The 26,130-nt window shown below is 31.7% G+C and overlaps 1 long non-coding RNA gene across 1 annotated transcript; it reads left to right on the top strand.

The window, feature by feature from the left end:
- Nucleotides 1-4,037: 4,037 nt before the first annotated feature.
- LOC143051755 (uncharacterized) lies at nucleotides 4,038-25,179 on the top strand. The gene is made up of 3 exons (XR_012970895.1): nucleotides 4,038-4,149; nucleotides 21,152-21,357; nucleotides 23,415-25,179. It is a non-coding gene; the product is annotated as an uncharacterized LOC143051755 (long non-coding RNA).
- Nucleotides 25,180-26,130: the final 951 nt, after the last annotated feature.

Below are 26,130 nucleotides of genomic sequence, written 5' to 3'. Positions count from 1 at the left end.
GAGAGAACAACAGGGACACTCGGCGGGAACAGACAAACCAAACAGTTATCAGTAGATTGATCTCCAGGTCAAAGTAGGGGCCAACTAAGGCCCATTTTAGTTCAAACGACGGTCTGGGTACCAGCTTTACTTTTTTGGCTCAGACGGTCATTGCACCCGCTTAGAACACAAGAGATCCAGATGTATTAAATGTGATTTTCTAGTAAAAATTGTGCTCTCTACAGACCATTGATTGGTTGTAGCTTAATTACTGTTCAGTGGCAATTGTTTCGTGTTGGTCTTGTTGGGGTCTAAGCCAGATGCGGAATTGGCCATTATTTTTGATAAGCATGAGACGTGAAAGTAAAAATTTTGTTGCGTAAAAACAGGAAAAGAATTATGGCGGGACACATGAAATAACAAGCGCTATCATTACATTGAAAAAGGGACACAGGATTCTGACAAAAAATAAATTGACAGGAAATGAGAAACCATCTCTTTAATCAGGGAGCCTAGATCAAACCCCCACCAAATGACACCCTGGTTGTAACAACAGTAACAATTTATTCAAAAGGTACTAAATGCTCTAATTTTTAACGGATTATGTTTGGAAGTTTGGCTGTACCTGTAGAATTCTTATTAAAAATGGGAAATCATATATTTATTTTTATGACGTTGTTTACAGAGCACATATATTACGATAAGATCCATGGACAATCCATGGAAAATCATCCATTATTTTATTAAACTTATTCTTAAAGGTTATCAATATAACACAGTCGTGCAGGTGACAAAAGATTCGTGAAAATTTATAAATGTTAGCTCAAAGAGGTTTCGAAAGATACCAGAGGGACAGCCAAACTCATAGATCGAAAATAAACAACGCCATATTTTAAGAACAAAAAGACAAACTGACAAATAAAAGTACCTAAGACATAACATAGAAAATAAAGACTTAGCAACACGAACCCCACCAAAAACTGGGGGTTATCACAGGTGCTCCTAAACGGTAAGCAAATCCTGCTCGACATATGGCACCAGACGTGTAGCTCATGTTATTAACTTACTGTTCCCTGCTGTAATGCAGAAATGGACCATGTACTGCATGTTGTCACCATGTGAAGAGTTAATTAGCCAGTGATTATCAAAATTTTTCAGGGAATCGTTTCCAATTAAAATGAAGTTATGCCTTTGTCTCACTCAACACTGATAACCTGTGCCAAAGACAAAGAATACAATATGTCTCTGATAGTGCCAATCACAAAGTTTTAAATGAATGATGCATGTCCCTTGGAATTATGAATAACCTGAAAACTCACCTTGTTGACGCTCTCAATCATGCAATTCTTTGTAGAAATACACTGCATTTACAAAAATCACAATTTACAAATTCTTTAAGAATTGAAAATGTTTTGTACAAGTCAAGAATGATCTTTGAAAGTATATATACATGTATATTAAAGGGGAGGGTTGAGATCTAACGAAACAGGTTTAACCCCGCCGCATTTTTGCGTATTTCCCAAGTCAGGAGCCTCTGGCCTTTGTTAGTCTTGTATGCTTTTTTTTAATTTTAGTTCATTTATATGTTTTCGAGTTTGTTGTGACGTCTACTTTCACAAAACTAGTACACAATTTCATATAGGGCCAGCTGAGCACCACCTCCGGGTGCGGGAATTTCTCGCTGCGTTGAAGACCAACGTTTTGGAGTTTTGGGTCCTAAAAAAACTAAAGATTTTCTTATCCCAGGAATGGTTTACCTTAGCTGTATTTGGCACAACTTTTTGGAATTTTGGGTCCTCAATGCTCTTCAACTTTGTACTTGTTTGGGTTTATAACTATTTTGATCTGAGCGTCACTGATGAGTCTTATGTAGACGAAACGCGCGTCTGGCGTATTAAATTATAATCCTGGTACTTTTGATCACTGTTTACACCACTGTGTAGATGCCACTGCTTGTGGACGTTTCTTCCCCGAGGGTATCACTAGCCCATTAGTCAGCACTTCTGTGTTGACATGAATATCAATTATATGGTCATTTTTATAAATTTTCTGTTACAAAACTTTTAATTTTTCAAACAAACTAAGGATTTTCTTATCCCAGGAATATATTATCTTAACCGTATTTGGCACAATAATTTGGAATTTGGGGTCCTCAGTGCTTTTTAACTTTGTACTTGTTTGGCTATAAACTATTTTGATCTGAGCGCCACTGATGAGTCTTATGTAGACGAAACACGCGTCTAGCGTACTAAATTATCATCTTGGTACCTTTGATAACTATTTGCCATGTAACATATTTACATGTGTACCGATAGACCAACGTCAATCCCTTTAATTAAAATTTAAACTGACAGATTTTCTTCAGAAGTTATTTATCTGTTATAAGATTTTTAATACTTCGTATGATATGCATACAGGGCATTTCCAGCAATCACTTTCAGAGATTTTTGATTTTCAGATTTAAAACAAATTCTTCATTTTTCACGCAAAGGAAATAAATTTACACTTTGGATGGTAGGTTTTTATCATAATGAACTCCAATGGCTCGGTAATCAGAATATAATACAAATTATTCATTTTCCTTTACGTTGGTCCACTGTGGACACAATTGGATGAACATTTGTGAGTTTTAATTTTGCAAAAAGCTAGCCAGCATTGCAAAATGACAATGAGTTGATAATAATCTTTCATTACAGTTGTTTTGAGGCATATAAGTATAATTGTTTAATTGAAAGACAGTTAAAAATTAGAAAGATTTGCATGGAGTTCATATTTCATGCAATTATAAGCGGTTTCTTTTTTTTTTGTTATATTTGTAAATAATATTATCCGTGTATTGCGTGATTCCCAATACATTTTCTGCTATCAATAAAACACATTGTTTTTATGAACAAATGAAGTAAGTACATGGAACAATAGACTAGATATTGAGCCCCTTTAAAAAAATTATAAATGCCACCAATACATTGCATCAGTGGTAAGGAAAAGATTTTTATGAAAACATGTCCTTCGATATTTACGATTTGTATACATGTAGCTTTAGAAACATAACTCTATTGAATGTACTGATTTTATCTCAGTAACTTAAATAAGAATGTTCCCGACACACTTAATTATCTGTTATCGAATATTTCAACAAATGTGACCATACCGTAATTACTAGTAACTATCATTAAATCATTCAAAAAATGCGACGCTACCGTAAACGAATATCTACCTTATAGCATAATAACGAATTTAAAACACGATATAAGTACAAATAATCTTTCTAAAAGAGAGCCGAGGGATACCAAATGCAACCTCAAACGTCGAAAATAAGCTGACATCACGGCAAAAGGAAAAACAGTAAAGCACCCACCAAAATCTCTTTTTATATGACATAACGGTCAAATAAATCATGATTGAGTCTGAAATAGTTTACAGTAATACCTTCAACTTAATATTAGGAACCATGGATTCTATAGCTTACTTGAAAGTCGTATCACTTTTGAAATCATAATAGAAAACGCAAGCCAGTGATTACTGTATCAACTTGGAGACATTTATATTTATGTCATTTATGAATGTTTTACCAACAGGTTTATTTATAATTCCTTGTTAAAGGGACGACATCATAAGTTCAATATGTAGGATAAACTTAATTCACATAGTTTTTTTCTCTGACCACACACCCCTTCTTAACTTAATTTGGGAAAAATTGTTTGACCAATGTGGATATATGTAAAATCGATTTTGGATAAACAAAACTTGCAGCCATTTTTAGCCCCCACCCCCAAGCCATTCAGTGAATTAAGTTTTTTTTTTATTTTTTTTATTTTTTTTATATCTTACATTGATCTGTTGATGTCGTCCCTAGCAACATTAACAACTTAATTTACTAATATTACAAAGGTGTATAATGTATTATAACATAAAACCGATATTTTAAAAAACAAACGAGCGCAAAAAGTACAAGTATATTAATATACAAAATGTATGGTAAATCATATTCATTAGCCAATTTAATGACTGGCAGATGTCTGGGCGTGTCATTTGCATTTCACGTGACATTTTTGTTCAAATGATACAAATAAGTGGTTATGTATATTGTGTTTTGTCAATATCTGTTTGATATCTGCTTGTATCTGCTTGACATGAAATACTTTAATGTTCAAAAGATCTAGAAGAAAGGTAAGAAATGTACAATGTTATTCTCATGAAATATTTGATTTGTCCTGTGATAATTAACTGTAAATGATTGGATAAAAAGGGCATTCATTTATATCCATCCGGAAAATCAGTAAGACAATACATTGGTTACGGTTCTTGGCGTATATTTTTTTAAATAGAAGACATCAATAAAAATAATAACGAGAGCTGGTTTTCATATCAACACAACAACAATTATGCGAACCTGCGCCGTAAAGTTAAAAGCAATAGCGCGATTTCGTTTGTTCGGATGGAGAATTTGTCAGATGCGCTTTCAACATAATGATGTTCGCGAGTTTGGTCCACCGTGTAGCTATGCAGTAGAATGATGATGAACATTTGAAGCCTTGTTCATTATATTCTTGAAATGGCACGGCGAAAGACTGATATAATTTGTCATCGTCAACCAATCAAGTACGTTCCTAACTCTCCATAAAGTTAGATATTTTCATTTTATTTTGAAATGATCTTGTCAAATTCCAATTTAGGGTATCTACAGAGCTCCAATGACGAAGATATAAGCAAATAAAGGTCACTTTACACCTTAAAAAATGGGGGGGGGGGGCGTTTAGTCATCTATTAAAGGCTGTGTCAGTGAACTGACAAATGTGGAACTAACCGCCTTATTAATTTGAGTTGTTTAAGTTATCTATTTTAAATGATGTGGGGTGGTTAAAATTAGTTTTTCGGAGAAATGTTCAATTTGTTTTTACATTTGAATAAACAATCCGTTTCTATCGTCTATGCATTTAAATAATAAGTCACTGTTAAAAGTTGCACAAGCTTCAAACGGTTAACAACTTTTAAAATTTTTTACCATTAGCAGATAACGTACTTTCGGTATGGATATCTTTGAAAAAATAAATGGTAAATTAAGACGAAAACACAAAAGTTGCCTTAAAAAAAGAGGGACGAAAGATACCAAAGGGACAGTCAACGCCATGGCTAAAAATGAAAAAGACAAACAAACAACAGCACACACGACACAACATAGAAAACTAAAGAATAAACAACACGAACCCCACCAAAAAACTAGGGGTGATCTCAGGTGCTCCGGAAGGGTAAGCAGATCCTTCTCCACATGCGTCACCCGTCGTGTTGCTTAAGTGATAACAAATCCGGTAAAAAGTCTAATTCGGTAGATCACATTCAGGAAAGGAAAGGGGATTGTAGATGCAACGTAAGGAACATATCCGATATCATTTGTGATACGGTTATTCCATAACGGTCAACCAACTCGTGATAGTGTCCGTAAAATTTACGAAGGGATGATTTCAACTTCACCATTTGGAACTCTTGGTTTAACAGCTTCCTTGTGAGCAGCAACCCTCTATCAAGAAAATCATGATAGGAAATGCAAGCACGGGAATATCGTATCAATTGGGAGATATAATAGACTCTGGTGTCTCCTGAATTCGCAATTAGTCAATAAAAATGTTTACCGTTTATTACCATCCACACATTGGATAATTCTCAAACACTGTAAATTGAAAAACAAATATTTTAAAGTTTTTAACAAGAAGTGGGTCAGTGACTTTGAAAAGCGACGTGCGTGCTTATAACTGATATTCAACTAAGATAGTCTTTCCATAGTAAAGCACAAGGACAATCACCATATTATGCCCTGATTTGTATAAAGGAACTTGTCACACATGTCTGTTTCGACAATAATTTATCATAATAAGATAATATATATAAGTTCCTTATCTTTATTAAATATAGTTCATACCCGTTTTGTATACAATAAAAGATCTTTTGAATCCTATCTACTTGATAGCTTTAAAATGAAGGACCAGCCAAATGCTATTATATACATTACATAATTGCTCTGTTAATCCTTATTTCAAAACTATAAATATTTAAAAAAAAAATGAACTGAGAAAACCTCCAACTTTTAAATTAAAAGATATCTCTTTATTTTTATTTTTTCTTGTTTGGCATATTTATGTAAATCAAGTTGATTATGAGAAAAGATAATAAACATCTTTAAACTGATGTAATTCCACTCATCCATCTTTCAATTTTATAAATGAGGTACCAAAAGAAAGAAGAAGGATAAATCTTTCAAATTGTGATAATTTCATTATGACATAATTAATTGTTATGTAATTAGTTGCTATATTGTGATCTTCATACTTGAATGAATTTAGCTTCTTTTTTATTCAAAGCATCCCAAAATATTTTATAAATTCTTGCTCGCCGCGATAAAGCCATTTTGTGCTAATGCGACGTAAAGCAACCAACAATCAACCAAAACTGTATTTCATTCTCTCATAAATCTTCAATGAAGTTTGCAACATCAATTCATAAGAGATCACTGAATTCAATTGGGTATAAAATTTGTTCTATTGATGTTTTTGGAAAAATCTGAAACATAGTTTTGGAGGTCAAGCTTTGTTGTACAAGAATCTATAAAATATTTTGGGATGCTATGAAGAACAAAGACGCTAAACTCATTCAAGTGTGGACATCACAATATAGCAACTAATTACATAACAATTGATTATGTAATAATTATGTCATAATGAAATTATCACAATTTGAAAGATTAATCTTTCTTCTTTCTTTTGGTACCTCATTTATAAAAGATAAAGAAGGATGAAATGAATTACATCAGTTTAAAGTTATCTGATTGGGAGTGTAAAAATATTTGTATTGTGCTACCTTGATAAGCAACCAAACAAAATTGTTAAATTTTACATAATAATAAAGTATGACTTTTTATAAAGGGATTGAAATGAATCAAATTTTTACATAATATTTTCGGGTGATCAATATCACATATTTTAAAAATTAACATGTTTTACTTTTACTTTTGCACTTCTTTAAATCATATTTTCAACCGGAAAAATATCCTTTTTTCTAAATTTGTGAAAACTGTAGTCCGGTGTGAACTATAACTTGAAAGCAACGGATTTGACTTTGAATCGAATAATTCTTCCGATTTCAAATTTGAAAGCGACAAATCCCATACTTTTGTTATTTTACTTTTTGAATGAGATTCCTATTATCGGCAATATCACGAAAAATTACAAATGTTTGGCAAATTATAAAACTACTTCAGATATCGAAGAAGTGATGATCTTTCTAACTTAAATGCTAAATGAGATTTGTTATCCTAATTTCACGGTCCACTGATAGTGCGAGTTAGGTATCCGTGATGTGGGGACACATTCTTGTTTATACATGTTTACAATACATGCAGTTTAATACCCAGACGCACTCTGTCATACAATCATGACATTGTCATATCACAATTAATGTTTTAACATAGTTTAATACCCGAGTGTATTAACAGCGAAGTACAAATGCATACAGAGATGACAAAATTATCTGAAAAACGTCCATTTGATTAAAACAAATATTTTCTTTCTACAAGTCAAATATCTGTTATACTGTTTCATGGTATATTTGACATTTGTTTCAGCCCAAAATGGCATATGAACGGTTTGACGATGATGTCGAAAATGAAACTAGAATTGTGCTGTTAGGAGCAGCAGGATCTGGCAAAAGCAGAACAGGAAATTTATTGTTCGGTTCAAATGATTATTTTGAAGTTGGTTCTTATTCAATGAAAACCACCGTTAAGTCTTCTGATCGATATGGGACGTACTTAAAGGTTGCAGACACTCCAGGTCTATTTGGAGTTCTCAGGGACGTTGATATTATTCTGGAATTAGATGCAGCTCTTCAACTAACCAATCCAGGTCCACATATGTTTATTTTATGCATTCCAATGTGCCGTTGTACTGATCAAGCAAACAAAGCAGTACAGAAGTATGTTGAATACTTTGGAGAGACAATCTATGATTTTCTGACATTAGCATTTACATTTGTAGACCAGTGGGAATATGGTATCATAGAAAAGAATTCTTCACCAGATTTAGATGTTTACATTCAAACTTTGCCTAATAACATGAAACAATTGATACAAAAATGCCAAAACAGATATTGCTTCATTAATAACCGAAAAACTGGGGATGAGAAATTGAAGCAAGGGAAAGAAATTATTGACAATATACACGATATAATTGTGGCAAAAAAAACTATTTTCAAAAGTTCAACTGGATTTTGTATGACGTGTTCTGGAGTTTTCAAGCAGTGCCGCGTTGCTTGTCGCAGTCTTTGGATATTCACGTGGAGATGTTTTCTAACGTTTTTTTTTATGGAAACGGTAGATAATAATCATACAGATTGATAATAATTTTCTTTAATTATGAACAGTATTTTTTTATTATTCTAAAATGTGATTAGGAACTTATTGACTGTTAATCATAACAAACATATCTATATAGATATCAATGAATGAAGAGGACACTTTTGAGTTTGACCTTGGAAGATATCGAGAGAGAAAAAAACCGCTTACCATATCACTTTCAGTCGGGTTGCTGTATCGATTAAAAATACCATGCAAACATCTCATTTTACAAACCTTTCTTTCTTTTATCGTTTTTAGGGGGGACTTTTTTTTAAGCTAAAAATGGATTTTATTTTACCGGAACCAATGTATACCGGGTTTAGATAATGCACGAACGTACAATTTGAGTCTCGTTTACAAATATTTCACGTGTATTCAGTTTTGATTATTAGTATTCTACTTGATTATAATCCTGTAACTCGACGAAATGATTTCGTAATATTAAGCATGTACTCCCAGTCAAAATTAAAACCTGTAAAATCTGATGAATTATTAAATTTTTTGTTCTGAACAAGTGATTTTTTTGGGTTAAATTAAAAAAAGGAAATGAAAGTCTATTTATCGTATTATTTACAGTACAAATGGTAACTGATTGGTATTGTTTTACACATTTTAGTATTGTTTTGTGATTAAGAATATCGGTTAATTACCTTCCAAATTTCGTTTTTACTTATATTCTAAAATTGTTTTTCTTCGTATGTCGTAGTTTATGAAATTTGGTATCGAATGCTTAAATACAATGTAAGGATTCAAGTCAGTAAGAAGGTCAAAAGAAGAACTTGCATACACATTTTAACAGAAGAGAACAGATCGATAAAATACAAATACTGATTAGTGATTATTTTTATCAAGTGGATCCCTAACTATTGACAGTTTAAGTAAAAAAAAAAATGTCGACTGAAATATACTCTCAGAGATCATTGGTTATGGAACCTAAACGGAGACTGTACATAATATCAGGCTATAAGGGATTACCTAGTATAGTGATTGGAGCCATTCGGATAATTTCTTTGAGGTTTATAGTCAGGACAGGCGTACTTGTTTGGATTCGTGATAGACCGCACGAAGTAATTTCTCTTTCGTCTGCCCATTTTCCCTCTCTTTGGGGTAAGGGAGATAAAGAAAAAGTCAGTAATGGTAAATTAATATTTATTACCAACTCCTATGGATGATTCATAGCCTGACTGTACGAAAGCCAAGAAGGATCATTCATAATTCAGAATTCAAAACTCGCAAATCAAGAAAGATAATCCTGTTTTATTGCAGTTGCAATCCAAACACAATTAAAACCAATTCTTCAGAGAACAATTGAAGGTCTTTCCACCTCGATAATTAGAATGAAATTTAAAAAAGATGTAAGAAAGGGTCACTCCTTGTTGATGTTATTTGGTACCTCAACTGATATAGAAAAATAAGATTAATAGGTATATGAGAAGACGTGATTGTTTTATAATGAACAAAAACAAATTTAAAGCAAAGGTCAAAATCTAGAACGTCAAGTTGACCTTTGACCTTGACCTCAATTTCAAGGTCATAGGTCAGTGATCTCAAATCAAAAGACCCAAGATCAATTACTTGTATGATTGTAGAGAAATATCGATTTCAAATACAAAAGGGGAGAAAACTCCTAAAAGGGTTGACCAAAACACTTCGACTTAAATGGGTTGAAGTTGCCCCTTGTTGTAAACAGTAATTTGGCAAACACATCGTATCATTAATTGTTACAGTTTCTTTTGAATATAGATTACAAGCCAATTTCAAAATTTAGAATATGACCTTGACCTTCAACATTGACCTCAAATTCAAAGTCATAGGTCAGTGAACTCAATTAGGAAGGCCCCAGGTCAATCACTTGTATGGTTGTGGAGAAATATCGTTTTCAAATACAAAAGGGGAGAAAACTCCTAAAAGGGTTAACCAAAACACTTCGACTTAAATAGGTTGAAGTTACGCCTTATTGTAAACAGTAATTTGGCAAACACATCATATCATTAACTGTAACAGTTTCTTTTGAATAACGATAACAAGCAAAAATCGAAATTCATAACATGACCTTGACCTTTGACCTTGACCTCAATTTTAAGTTCATGGGTCAGTGAACTCAAATTAGAAGGTCCGAGGTCAATCACTTGTATGGTTGAGGAGAAATAATGATTTCAAACACATAAGGGGAGAAAACTCCTATAAGGGTTAACCAAAACACTTCGACTGAATAAGTTGAAGTTGCTCCTTATTGTAAACGGTGATTTTGCAAACATATCATTTTATTAACTGTTACAGTTTCTTTTGAATAACGATAACAAGCAAAATTAAAAATTTATAACATGACCTTGACCTTTGACCTTGACCTCAATTTACTTTATATGGACCTAGGACTTCATATCAAAAGAATGTAGGCCTCTACAACTTATACCGTATGAATAAAACCCAACATATCGTTTATTTTAAATTTTCAAAGGGAAATAACTCCCATAAGATGTCTTCTGATAAATAATTCTTAAGAGTAGACGAACAATTTGGTGAAAACAGTTTGTAAAAATCTTTTACGGTTTTAGAGATATAGCGATAACAAGAAAAGGGGACGCGGGGAGATAACTCCTATAAGAATAAGTGTTCGGTCACACAGGGTGAGTTTTGAAACCTCCATTACTGAACAACTTCATTGGCCAAACATCCATTCGATATGTTGTAAAACAAAAAAGCATCTCAGACGGCAGAAGAAAAAAAAAGAAAAAAAAAATAATCAGAAGAAAAACAATAGGTCTTTCCACGAAAAGTGGAAAGACCTAATAAATATTATCTTACTCCGATCAACTGATCTGATAAAATATACCGTATATTAATAATATAATAGGTCACAGACAAACATTAAATCACTTTTCAAAGGATATGTGCCGACATTATGTCAGACAAGTGAAACATTTCTTGTTATCACTTTTACTCCGTGAAAAAAGATATCGATTGTCACGTCTTCAATCCTTATTCGATTTTTTTTCTTCTTCTTTTCATGACATGAGTATCTTTCATAATATAAAAATAAGAAGAAGTGGTATGATTTCCAATGAGACAAATCTCCACAAGAGACTAAAATGACTCAAAAATTAACAACTATAGGTCAACGTACGGCCTTCATCAATGAGTAAAACCCATATCACATAGTCAGCTATAAAAGACCCCGAAATGACAAATGTAAAACAATTCAGACGAAAAAAACAAATTTGATATACAGCAAAAAACGACAACCACCGAATTACAGGCTCCTGACTTGGGACAGACACATACAGAATGTGCACCATCCTCATTTATACAACACAAAACATATGTCGTCCACTTTTCGGTGTGGTGAATGAGATTTATTGTCTGGTATAAAATTACAGAATAGGCAGGCGAAGAATGGAGATCGTAGCGTGTTTTTTTTTTTATCCAAACAGGGAACACATTGAGAGTTTTATGCTGTAAGAAATTAAGCATCCGAAAAGACAAATTTCCTTTCATTTTTTAGAGGATCATGCTTACATAGTTTTGACATACTATATTTGATTGTAATATAAAATTACAACTGTTTTTTTTTTAAATGACTATTTATTACTTTATTTCTGTTATTTCTTTAACCCGAAACCACCTTTGAGAAACTGGTGAAAATGTTTTGCAATGTTCCTGGATATCAATTTTACCAAGGGTTTTCGGATTTTTCATTGCTGTAATTGGGAAATCTAGTGTCAAAATATTACCTTCTAAGTAAACACTGTTGGTTCTGTTTTAGCAAAGACACTATAAGTAAAAAAAATCACAAGAAAACTTTCTGGTAGTAACAATAAAAAAGATTTGCACTAAAAAATAACATTTCCAAATAAAGTTACCATGTCCCTCCTAAAATAGCAATTAAACGACGAGTACAACAGGCTACAGAAACTTTTTGTATAATAAAGATAAAAAGAAGAAGCTTTGTGTCAAATTAGGTGAAAATACTCTTGTGCGAATATATTCCTGGAGTACCAGCTTTAATTTATGTTTTTACCGGCTGTATATCTCTCTGGAACATGCTTATTATCCGCATATGTATCATATGTCCAGTTTGGTTCAGTGGTGCTGATGGCATTTGAAGCAGTCCTCTTTTTCATATAATGACATCGGGGTTTTATATGATTTGCTATGTGGTATGGGGTTTGCTCATTGTTGAAGTGGTAATAAGCATTATATGTAACTTTCATAACATTTGGTTGAGGCAAATAAAGTTAGAGCGCGTAGACGACAAATTAAACATTTTTTCCATTTATAAATGGACTTGAACGGTAAAAGTGATGCCAGCCGAATTTTAACTTGATCTCAGTTTGGTGGTAATTAGCATTGTATATAAGTTTCATAGTATTTGTTTGAGGCAAAATAAAGTTAAATTGCGGAAACTTCCAAGTTGTAAATTTTCCCATGAATACGTACGAACGTACAGACGGACAAGCGTTAAAATTAATGCCCCTCCGCTGTAGCTGAGATTATTCCGGCGGCACGTCTGTCTGTGTATACCTTCGTATAGAAATATGCCATTTATAAGAATGTATAAGTTTGAAAAAAAATTGTGTGTGGAAAAGGGGGGAGGCAAACTTCTGAAAGTGACAAGAAAAAAACCTATTTTCTATGTAGTGTAATAATCTTAATTTTACTAATTGTTCTCTTTCTCTTTCATTTTCATTTTTTAGTTTTAATTTTTGTCTTAAGATGGGAGGGGACATTGTTTTGTCCCCTTTTTGCCCCTGGCTCCTATACGTACACTGTTATTATGACATATTTTTTGTAATAGCAATGAAACGAGTCATTTCGAATACCGGTATGAAAATGAGACTGTTCTATGACGACTTTTATTTATTGAAGGCACTATTTTATATGATACAAAATTATTGTATTTATTGGCTCTTAGTAATGTTCAATAGCGTATTTGAATAAAATTTCAAAGGATTAAATTTACTACAATACAAACAATTCTTAGCTCTATTTTAGAACATGTAATTTAAACTTGTTGAAACGAAGTTAGTTTAAAATTTGTCAAATTAAGCTTTTAAGAATTCCTTTTTTTCAATTTGTCTTTTAATTTAGATTTATCATGCATGTCTCTAAACAAAGTATATGCGACGCGTAACAGTTTATAAGTCTTGGTGTTCTCATATATCCATTTGATACGGTGCATTTATTATGGATATATTTCACTCCATTTATGAAAGAAAATCTATAGAGCAGAGCATTTTGTATTTTTTGTAGCTCTATTTTAGAACATGTGATTTAAACTTGTTGAAATGAAGTTAGTTTAAATTTTGTCAAAGTAAGCTTTAAGACTTCTTTTATTTGAGATTTAATATATGCATGTCTCTATACATAGTATGCGACGCGTAACAGTTTATAACTAAGTGTTTTGATATATGAATTTGATACGGTGCATTTGTGATGGATATATTTCAGACTTCATTTATGAAATAAAATCGATAGAGCAGAGAATTTTGATTTTTCTTGTGTATCAATTTAAAATGTAGATTCAAATATTTTTCACTTCAAAGTTCAAACGATAAAGTAAAACTTCTTTAAATATTAATATTGAGTCACTGATAAGGTCTTTGCATCGGAACTAAAGACATTTATTCTAAAAACAGTTGTTGGCATGACACGGGTTATGTTCTTCTCATATATGTTATGATGGTATGATACTAAACCCCTAACGGGAAGGATTGTGCCTGATGTTCATATGATGAAATCATAATCTTTCAGTCAGTTTAATTGAAGTCTGGAGCTGGCATGTCAGTTAACTGCTAGTAGTCTGTTGTTATTTATGTATTATTGTCATTTTGTTTATTTTCTTTGGTTACATCTTCTGACATCAGACTCGGACTTCTCTTGAACTGAATTTTAATGTGCGTATTGTTATGCGTTTATTTTTCTACATTGGTTAGAGGTATAGGGGGAGGATTGAGATCTCACAAACATGTTTAACCCCGCCGCATTTTTGCGCCTGTCCCAAGTCAGGAGCCTCTGGCCTTTGTTAGTCTTGTATTATTTTAATTTTAGTTTCTTGTGTACAATTTGGAAATTAGTATGGCGTTCATTATCACTGAACTAGTATATATTTGTTAAGGGGCCACCTGAAGGATGCCTCCGGTGCGGGAATTTCTCGCTACATTGAAGACCTGTTGGTGACCTTCTGCTGTTGTTTTTTTTTTTGGTCGGGTTGTTGTCTCTTTGACACATTCCCCATTTCCATTCTCAATTTTATTTAAAACTTATATAATAATGTAAAGTTCGGCGTCCGCAAAAAAGGAGCCATACGTATTTCATTGAATCTCGATATTTATCATGTTTATAATTTTTCTAACAATGACGTTCTACCTCCATAAGCCTGGAAATGTCATGGCGGGTCACAATTTTATTATATAAATATAGGTACTATACATGCTATATATTAGTTAATATTTAGAGAGTCTTATAACAACAACACTTTAGGGACTGCTGCAAAAATTTATTGATCGACATTTTATTTTAATTTCTTTTTATAGTTTATTTATACATGTGATATACTTACAATGAACTTTCACTATCACTTTCAGTTGCTATTAACAAGAAAAGAAATTATGGCAAGCCGTTTTAATTACTATTTATTCGAATTTCAAGATATCTCCTATAAAATATATAAGATATCTTATATAATATATAAGATATCTCCTTTAATATATAAGATATCCTATATAATTTCATTTTTTTATAAGATATCTCATATATTATATAAGATTTTTTTTTATCTTTAATGTTTTATGAGATATATTTAATGTTATATAATATGTTTTTAATGTTATATATAATATCTCATAAAGTTTATATGATATCTTATATACTTTATAAGATATCTTATAAACAATTTTTATATATTAAGATATCTTATATAGTTTATAAGATATGTTATATAGTTTATGAGATATCTCATAAAGTTTGTAAGATATCTCATATAGTTTATAAGATATATTATATAGTTTATGAGATATCTTATAAAGACAATTATATAAGATATCTGATAAATTATATGAGATATCTTATCAACTATATAAGATATCTTATAAACTTTAGAAGATATAAAATTATAAACTTTAGGAAATATCATATAAACTATATAAGATATCTTATAAACTTTATGAGATATCTTATAAACTAAATAAGATATCTCCTTTAATATATAAGATATCTTATATAATTTCATTTTTATGAGATATCTTAAATATTATATGTAGGTAAGTAAGTAAGTAAGTAAGTAAGTAATTTTTATTGGTTTAAAATCCAAAATTACAGGATTGATACCAAGACAATACAAATTTTGATTACACAAACATACAAACATATATATATCATACCAAATTCATAAACATTATATGAGGAGGTGGTACCACAAAGTTATTTAGTGCTTAATTAAGCATTTCTAGAAATGTACATGTCGCTTATAAATTTAACAATAATTCTAATTATATCAGTCTCAACACATGTATACAAACAAATAAATCTTGCTTCATTAAGTCATATTTAAAAAAGAGGGAACTATTTCACTAATTTTGGAAAACAGTTGGTCTCTAATTATATTTAGTTTTGTACATTTTAAAGTGAAATGAAATTCATCTTTTACTTCTAAGAGGCACGAAGGACAAATTCTTTCTTCTACAGGGGTTTTAGTGTGACGCCCTTGTTCAATTCTAAGAACACTATTACTAAATACGAATTTTAGCAAAATGCCCTATTACTTTTCTGTCTTTATTTAACAATAAATAGGTTTCCAATTTATAATTTTCTTTAAGCTGTCTATATGTTCTCAGCTTATTACCATGTATTGATTTATTATCACAAAATATATTTTCTTTCCAAAAATTAAGATATCTATCATTAAGTTTGGTATGAATTGCATATAATAAACGCCTTTTTGAAATAGTATCATGATTTTTCCAAACATGTGAAAAATTTAATGTAGCAAGTAACTGTTCAATCTTTTTAGCAAATCCATTTGTTAATTGCAGGTTGGAACAATATACATCTTTTAGTAAACAATTGTTATCAGATTTGATCACATGCAACCAGAAGACAATTGACAGTGTTAAAGCTTCTATAAAAACTGGATACATACCAAGTTCAGCTAGTACTGCTAAATTGACAGCTGATTTATTTACTCAAATTAAAGTTTTTGCAAATTTAATTTGGACTTTGATGGTAGCTAATGGCCAATATTTTGACTCTAGATTTGTAATATCTTTTATCATATACAGTGACCAAACTTCACTACAGTAAAGAAGTATAGGTTTAACACAAGCATCAAAAAGCTTTAAGTGAGGTAATACATTGATATCTTCAGAAAATAACAGTTTTCTAATACAAAATACTAGTATAGCTTTTGAGGCTTTTTTTACCAAGAAGTCTCACTGCTTCTGTAAACTTGACTACCAGATGGTTTAAACAGTATACCCAAATATTTATATTCTGTACAGTGTTCCAAAATATTGTCACTAAAAACAAACTTGTCTTTTGTAAGTTTTTTACCTGATTTGTTAAAAATCATAACTTTGGTTTTGTCAAGATTTACTGTTAAATCCCAACTAGTGCAATATAAACTAAGCTTGTCAAGGCATTTTTGTAAGCCATAAGCCGATTCAGAAATAAGGACTAAATCATCAGCGTATAACAGACATGATATATCATTATCATTTAACTTGGGTGGTTCACATGTTGAGTCAAATATAGATGGTAAATAATTAATATATAAAGAAAAAAATGTAGGGCTTAAAATGCACCCTTGTTTTACCCCAATTGAGGAATTAAAAAAGTCATTGATACCTTCCGAGATCTTTACCGAGTACAAAACCTCTTTATACATATCTTTCATTATACTAAAAAGGGACCATCTATGTTGTAATAAGACAATTTGTAAAAGAGGGCATCTCTGTTAATAATATCAAATGCCTTCCTGAAATCAATGAAACAGGCATATATCTTTTTTGATGATTTAAATGCTTTATCAATTATAGTTTTTAGAGTTAAAATATGATCACTTGTTCGACTTCCCTTTCTGAATCTAATTTGCTCACGACAAATAAGTTCATTTCCTTCAAGATACTTTTCTAATCTGTTATATAAAACTTTTAGAATTTTTTTTCCTAAAAAACTTGAAAGGGCTATACCTCGGTAATAAGATGGATCATTAAACACCCACCCTTGAAAATGGGCTTAATAAAAAAAATTCTCCATAAAGTTGGGTAGATACCAGACTTAAGAATAAGATTAAACAATTTTACATAAACATCAATATTCATATAACAAGATATTTGTAACATTTCATTTGTAATACAATCTGAACCACTTGCTTTATTATTCTTTAAAGATTTTGCTGCAATAACCACCTCCTCAGTTGTAATAGAACTGTTTAACATCTTAGTACATGTGTTACAATCTTTAAAAGTAGTATACTCTTTCTTATCATTACAAACATTTTTATCATAATCAATATTCATTAATTTATTAAAATATTTAAACCATTCTTTAGGTTGTATGTTAGAACTAGGATCCTTGAAGTTCTCCTTTTTTAGTTTCTTAATTGTTTTCCAAAAATCATTTGGACAGCTATTATTTGAATCTATAATCTGTTTTATCATTTTATGTCTAAATTGTCTATATTTTTTCCTTATAAGTTTATTCAGTTCCTTTTTATTATATAATACTTTGTATCTAAGACTTCCATTCCAGGGTTCAGTACATAATTTTCTAGTCAGACACTTTAGGGACCTATATTTAGATTCACATTCATTATCATAATATGGCTTTTTAATTTTTTTTTCGTTTACTTCTCTTGGTTTTACCAGGGGTCTTATTAGTATTACTTAAAAAAGCAGCATTGTATAATATTGATGATATACTGGAGACTGTATCATTAACACTTTATGAGATATCTTATATATTATATAAGATATCTTTAATGTTATATAAGATATCTCCTAAAATTTATAAGATATCTTATATACTTTAAATCTAAGGATCGATCTAAGGACAGTTTCGATAAACAGGCCCCAGGTTTTTAGATACGTTAAAACATGTACAACCTACAATTATAAAAATAAAGGTAAGGTGACTTATAAAAAGATTAAATGGAACAAAGACAAGATTTTTGATAAACATATATATGTCGTGAGTCAGAGGCCGTGTCATTGATAGTGTCCTAAGATTTATCTTAAGATATATATTTTGACAAATTATAGGACAGTCATAGGAATAAAGTTTATAAATATTTTTAATAAAGTAAAAGGAAGAAAATATAGAAGATAAGGTCATTTGAAATAAATACAATTTTTGGAAAGACCTATTGTATTTGTTCTGATTAATTTCTTCTTCCGCCAAATTTCAAAACATGTTTCGTGGTTTCGCAAGCTTAAGATGTCGCTTAGATTTTTTGCATATGATATCGAACAGTTATTGCGCTTTTGAGGCTGATCCTGTTTAGTCGAAGACTTTTTATTGTAAGAGTTATCTCCCTAGACACTTTGTAACCGTAAAAGAAATGTATTTTACTAAATTGCTCGTTATATCCTCTGTATGATTTGTCAAATTTGCCTTTTGAATTTGACATAAGTGATATATGTCAATGTATCACATGAATGTTAAGTAATACAGACCTAAGGTACGCGTATTTGAGGTCCTGGGTTCATAAAATAAATTTGAGGTCGAGGTCAAGGTCAAGTTCTCAATTTTGACTTTTCCTTGTTTTTGCATTTTCTCCGACACTTTTAAAGATATATATAAAAGAACAAGTGCAAAATGTTTGCTCTATTGTAATGAAGATATGTTACATTTGGTCTGAAACAATCTAATAGCATCTTACAGGAGTTAGTGCCACTGAAATGTCTTTATATCAGGTTAAGTGATTATTACTTCAACTTGGTTCATTATAAAGCCATATGACCTTTAACAATAGGTTGCGTGACATATGATCTTGAAAAATGTTAACAGGAAGTGACCTCGAGAAAACCTGAAGAAGCCATTTTTGCACTTTTTTCATGAAAAATTACTCGGAATATATAAACTTATCACTAAAGACCAGAAGTGACTTTCGATAAACCGGAAGTGGCCAATTATATCCTGTTTAGAAACTATATATTTTTGGAATCAGTATGAAAGAAGCTGTCATATGAGACCGGAAGTGACTTTTACTTCACCGGAAATAACACATTATCTTCCTTATTTCACTCAAAAGTATAGAGAAACCATTTATTTAACGCATCAGTATGAAGAAACTTTTTTAAATTTGAGTAAACCGGAACTAGCTTCTTTTCAATAACTCGGTTATACAATAGTATCCTAGATAAATATCGATGAATACGATGCAAGACATTAACATTATTATATCCAGTGGTGTATCCAGAACTTTTTATAAAGGGGGGGACTGACTGACCTAAAAAAGGGGGGCTCCAGTCATGCTTTAGTGATTCCTTATATAATCAACAAAATTTTTCCCACAAAAGGTGGGCCTAGGCCCCGACGCCCCTCTACGCCTATGATATCAGACCAATTAATTCATTCAATACTTTTGTGTTATTTGTACAACTGTACAGTAAATAATAAATTAAAAAAATGAAAACAACACGTTATATAAATTTCATGCGTCCGAAGCGCTTTTCTGGATTTACCTTCATCAGGAAAGCTCAAAGCAAAATATTTGTAAGCCAAGGATTTATAAGAACCGAAACAATTAAAGAGCTATATGACAAAAATAACCTAATACAATAGCAAAATTTACCTAAGGCCAACTTTGCCTCAAGGAGTTGAAACCTTAGTTTTTTCAGAATTTCAAAATTTATAAACTGGCAATTTTAGAAAGGATAGTATAAAATGTGTCAGTACCGAAGTACTGACTACTGAGCTGATATCCTCGGGGACTGTTAGTACACCAGCAGAGGTATCGAGTCGACCCAGTTAGTGGAAGATATTAGCAAGCATAATCAAGGGAATTGTGCAAATGATGATACAAGCAGGAAAATTAGCACGAAGCATCATTAATATATCCTTTTTAAGAAAAAACTGCTGGCCATAAGAAAAGTTCATATTTTCAAGATGGCCACCACCTTTTCTAAAATTTGCTGATTTTTCCAGATTGAAATACTTATGTTTGTGGAAAACGTTTTCTTTTACCTTCTCTGAGTAACAAAATATTACCAGGTTTGGTGGATACCGTCTTAACATGTGACGTTTATACTAGAAATAAATAATTGACATGTTGTCTACGCCGCTAGATTAAAACTGACGAGGAAAGGTAACACATGGCTAGCATGGCTAGCGAAAGCTCTATTATTGTAGAGCCCAGGTGGTCGTGTGGTCTAGCGGGACGGCTGCAGTGCAGGCGATTTGGTGTCACGATATCACAGTAGCATGGGTTCGAATCCCAGCGAGGGAAGAACCAAAAATTTGCGAAAGCAAATTTACAGATCTAACATTGTTGGGTTGATGTTTAGACGAGTTGTATATATATGGTTCGAATCCCGGCGAGGGAAGAACCAAAAATTTGCGAAAGCAAATTTACAGATCTAACATTGTTGGGTTGATGTTTAAATAATACAAATACATATATAAGTTGAATGCCTGTTACAAAAGATTTTTAAGGACATGCTTTTAAAATGATAACTGATTGTCTTTATGGTCGATTGTTTTATTATTGTCAGTTACGTTAAGATGCAATAATTTCTTTTTGATAAAATAGATATGAATTTACTTATATTTCGTTTAATTAATTGGAAGGTTAACCATGCCGAAGCGTAAACGATGGGGTACCGGCAAAAGAAAAGGTTCACGCTCAAAAGCTATATGTCAACCGTTACCCACTATAGATGTCGGCGTTCAACAGACAAAAACAATCCATACAAGATCTCACACTTATATAGAACCTTCTTCAACAGGAATTGCAGCAAAAAAGGAGACAGAAATACCTATCATCCATCCACCAGGTACATTTAATGCTTTGAACCTAATGCAAATTATTCTGTTCATGAAATTTGCATCATTCGATGATGTGAGTCAAAACTTTTCAAAAGCCATAAGACAAAAAAAAAATCACAATAATTTCTCATGTTTATTTTGCCATTTGTTGCCAGGATTCAATTTAGCAATCCATTTTTGAATAATTTCATTTCATTTTATTTCAAATTGAATTTTCAACTTTCATAAAAATAGAGATTTCAACAGTTAAATTTTAATTATTTAAAAAGCTCGTCAAGCCAGCATCGCGCTTTAGATATTTTAAAATCTAACTGTCGCGAGTGGAAAAATTATAGTTACACACTTGTTGTGGAATCTTTATTTACACGATGGGTCCTTGTATTCCCCAATAGGCAACATGTTTCAGATATGTTAAAAAATATGTTCAACTAAATTTGGAATTTTTGCGTTTCATGCATGTTCGTTTTCGGAGTTCGTAATTACTCTACTATGTTTACAGAGCACATGAGTACGCTCCCAGTTTTTAGTTGGATTTATGTTGCGCAGTCTTTGGTTTTCTATGAAGTGTTTTGTTGACTTCTTTGTCTTGCTGTCATTTTACGATTTTTGCCTTGGCTTTGTCGGTTGTTCTTTGGCTTATGAAATTTGAATGTGCTCTTGTTATCTTCCGATTTTTTTAGACTGTATATTTTCATTTTTTTCAACCCCCTATAACTGTATGGAAACGAAACAGTACTCTTTTTATTGTCATTCGGGAGACTTACTGTAAAGCGCGCCAACGACATTCGAATCATGAGGTTACTTGTTGTAATATTTGATTTACACACATGTGACTACAGAAAGTTTCGGCTTCAAGATTTGGTAATGAAAAAAGGTCTACATAAGACTCATCAGTAACGCTCATATCAAAATATTCATAAAGCCAAACAAGTTCAAAGTTGAAGAGTATTGAGGATCCAAAATTCCAAAAAGTTGTGCCAAATACGGCCTGGGATAAGAAATCCTTAGTTTTTCGAAAAAAATATAGATTTGTAAACAGGAAATTTATAAAAATGACCCAATTATTGATATTCATGTCAACACCGAAATGTTGGAATGGTGATACCCTCGGGGATAAAACGCCCAGCAGCAGTGGCATCGACCCAGTGGTGTAAATAGTTATCAAAGGTACCAGGATTATAATTCAGTACGCCAGACGCGCGTTTCGTCTACATAACACTCATCAGTGACGCTCATATCAAAATATTTATAATGCCAAACAAGTACAAAGTACAAACAACATGCATAAAACAGTAAGAAACTATCCTTAACAAGTCCAGAATAAATTATTCTTACATGTTACAGACATTTGTATTTGAATTATAGTGTTCTTTTATGAATCTTTTAACCGCAGCCATCCAAAATAACTTTTGGTCAGAGTTGTGTACTTTATCCTGATATCTCGTGTAGAGAAAGAGAGAGTGTCACACTCTATGCACGATTCTAACCCTTGCAACAACGCTGTTAAAGAAGTTTCAGATGCTCCTTGAAAGGATACAAATCTGTTACAATGTTACCTAATTTTCCAGTGGATGCTGTTCAAATTCTCTTGCATGAACAGTTGGTGCCATCTTTTTGATGGAAGATTTTTTTTTTTCAATTGCAATCATACCTCATTTTCTTACAAAAAGTTTGAAACATTCTGTAAAGTTTTAACAAGCTACAAAATGTATAAACCTGAATGATGTGTTGTCGATACAAAATTGGCACTGGGGTTTGTAAACATTACTGAACAATATCCAGGTTCCATTTTTTTAAGTGAATTTCTGTTTAAGGAATACAATAAAAGATATACCATTTCAATACAAATTTCATAAATTCCTGAAGTTTCTTGACATGATTGAAAATTGAAGGAGCAGTCGGTTATACACGTTTACTGTCTTTAATAAATTTGTTTGGAAAATTACTTTATACCTCCAAGCAATCTACCTGTGGCTGTGTTTAATTTAAAATTATTTATTTTATGTTATATTTTTTTCTTACATAGATTACATCTTGAATAATTCATATATATGTATATATTCAGAACAAACGGTGAAATTTGCAACTCAAGCTCCTACTGATGAGTTGCGAATTGTGTTAATCGGAAAAACAGGCATTGGGAAAAGTAAAACTGGAAACTCTATCATTGGAGGAAATACAGATCTCTTCCACTTCGGATGTGATTCAAAGTCCATAACGACTTGCTGCATGTGGAAAACCACTAATAGATTTGGTAAGAAAATAGATGTTGTAGATACGCCTGGAGTTTTTGAGACAAAGACAGATATTTTTGATGTGCAAAAAGAAATAGCTCGATGCATAGGGCTAACATCACCTGCACCCCACGCAATAATGTTGTGCGTTAGAATGGGGAGATTTTCAGTCGAGGACCAGGACACACTCGAACATTTCTTGAAGTACTTCGGTCAGGAGCTACTAAAATTTACTATAGTGGTCTTCACACAGGTTGATCAATGGGAACTTGATGCAGAGGAAAAAAACGAATCTCCAATTGCTGATCAATACATTAAGAATTCAAATCCAGAATTGAAGGAGTTTATAGAAAACTGTGGCAATCGATATTTGTTTTTCAACAACAGACTCAGAGGACGTGAACAAGATGAAATGGTTAGAAATATGGTTCAGAAAATTGAGCAACTTGTTCACACGAACAATGGCAAATGCTTTATTAACGAGAATTTCAAAAAGGTAGAAAAGGCATTACAGGAAGAAATCGAGAAAGCTAAAAAGACTAGAGATGAAGTTAAAAGAAGTTCATATTTCTTGAATCTTATATCACAAATTATTACAATTATAAAACAGAAAATAAGTTTTAAGTGATGTTTTATCGGTCTGTGTTGTCTTAAATGACAGTAAAGCAGTAAACAGATGATGCATATTTATACATCCCAAAAATAAAAAAACAGTTTGATAATGATGTTTCTTTAAATTTTGACAAAGTTTAAGTAATTGAACGTGGCTGTGTACTTATAAGATAGATAGATATTTTTATTTTAGAGTACAACTTGGTACATATGCATGAAATACAATATCTTACAATTTAAAACATAAACAGCCCATTAACATGTATATTTATACCAACCAGCCTTTAGAGATATATGATGCACTGTCATTTATCATTGCTTATGTATGAATAATTATATGAATTGTCAAACCCATTAATCCTATTATATCACATGCTTAATTCTTATTAGATACAATGCAGTTTCAATATATCAGTTGTGTTTAATAATTAAATGAAAAAATAAGGATGAAAGTAACTTAATAATTTTTGGCTTGATAATGTACGGGTTGTACATTGAAAATTTAGAAGATAAGAGTTGTGTCTCTTTGTACGTATCCACATTATATTAAGGAAAAAAGTAGAAGTTGTATTAAAATATAAAAGCGCATGTATCGCATAGAATTTACTAAATTCTGACAGTTGATCTATATAACAGTAATTTATCCCATTTGATGTGAAAGCAAAATAATATGTAAACACTATTGCTAAGTAAAAGAAAATATGACACTATTTATCACAATAAGTACATAACAAGACTGTGTAACAATGAACTTACCAGACGCTACTTAATACAATGCAGCTATTATAAAAAAATATATTTAATGACTAAAGTTTGTATAAATGTGTAGTTTACCTTATCATCTTGGTGTTACTTTGGGTTATCTCCCTTTATCAAAATTGAAAAATTGACATTTGCTTCTTATTTGGGTGAATTTTGTTTGCTTTTTTCATTTATTTAAGGAAGCTTTGTTAACGTATAAAGTGGTTCTATGGGGGTAAAAGTGAATTTGTATTAATTGGTATATCATCGTATCATTTGTGCCTGTTCCAGTGATGTATATTCCACAAAGTGTTTTGTCTTGTAACATGTTAATAAAATACGTATATTGCGAACATGCACAACCGTAATGTAGAAACTGGAATATGATAATGCTTAACGAAATGTTCAACAAAAGGTATGTTACTGAAAAAAACGGGACGTTAGCTATAGGAATGTTAAAATTAATGTACCATATTTGTAGTCAGTAGAAATAAGAAGGTATGGGATGAGTTTCAATGAGACAACCCTCCAACCAAGTCACAATGCGTAAACAGTACATAAGTATAGGGCAAAATACAGCCTTCAACACGGAGCCTTGGTTCACATCGAACATCAAAAAAATTCCCCCAAAATGAATAGTGTAAAAACTAATTTAAGTAACCATTAAAACAGGAAAATCAACAGTCTAATCTATATAAAAAAAAACCGAGAAATGTGAAACACTTAAGAACCACATCAATAAACGACAACCACTGAACAACAGGTGCTGACTGAGGACATGTACAAACGAACGCAGTGGATTTAAACGGTTTAACAGGCACCTACCTACACCCTAGCCTGAAATTAAACTATTCGTGTAACAGAACAATTAACACAGAAAGAAACACTATGAAATATCAACTGAGATGGCTTTGCTCAATCTAAATGACATATTAACAAAAACAAGAAAACAAACACTGAACGAATAAATTTGATCTATGACACAATAAGGAGACAATATTAAATAAAAAAATGTGTTGTAAAAACAATGCCAAAATGACATCTTTAACCTTGGATAAAATAACGTTAAATAATGTGCGGATATCGACGATAAGATCAAGATAAGAAGCAGATCTTCTTCTTTCAGTTTAATCCTTAAACACAAGTTCACATGGCTATTTGAAATGAAAGCAAACATTGAAATGTTGGTATGTG

Source organism: Mytilus galloprovincialis, chromosome 11, assembly GCF_965363235.1.
Source record: "Mytilus galloprovincialis chromosome 11, xbMytGall1.hap1.1, whole genome shotgun sequence".
Taxonomy (NCBI): Eukaryota; Metazoa; Mollusca; class Bivalvia; order Mytilida; family Mytilidae; genus Mytilus; species Mytilus galloprovincialis.
This window is presented reverse-complemented; position numbering and strand designations above follow the sequence as displayed.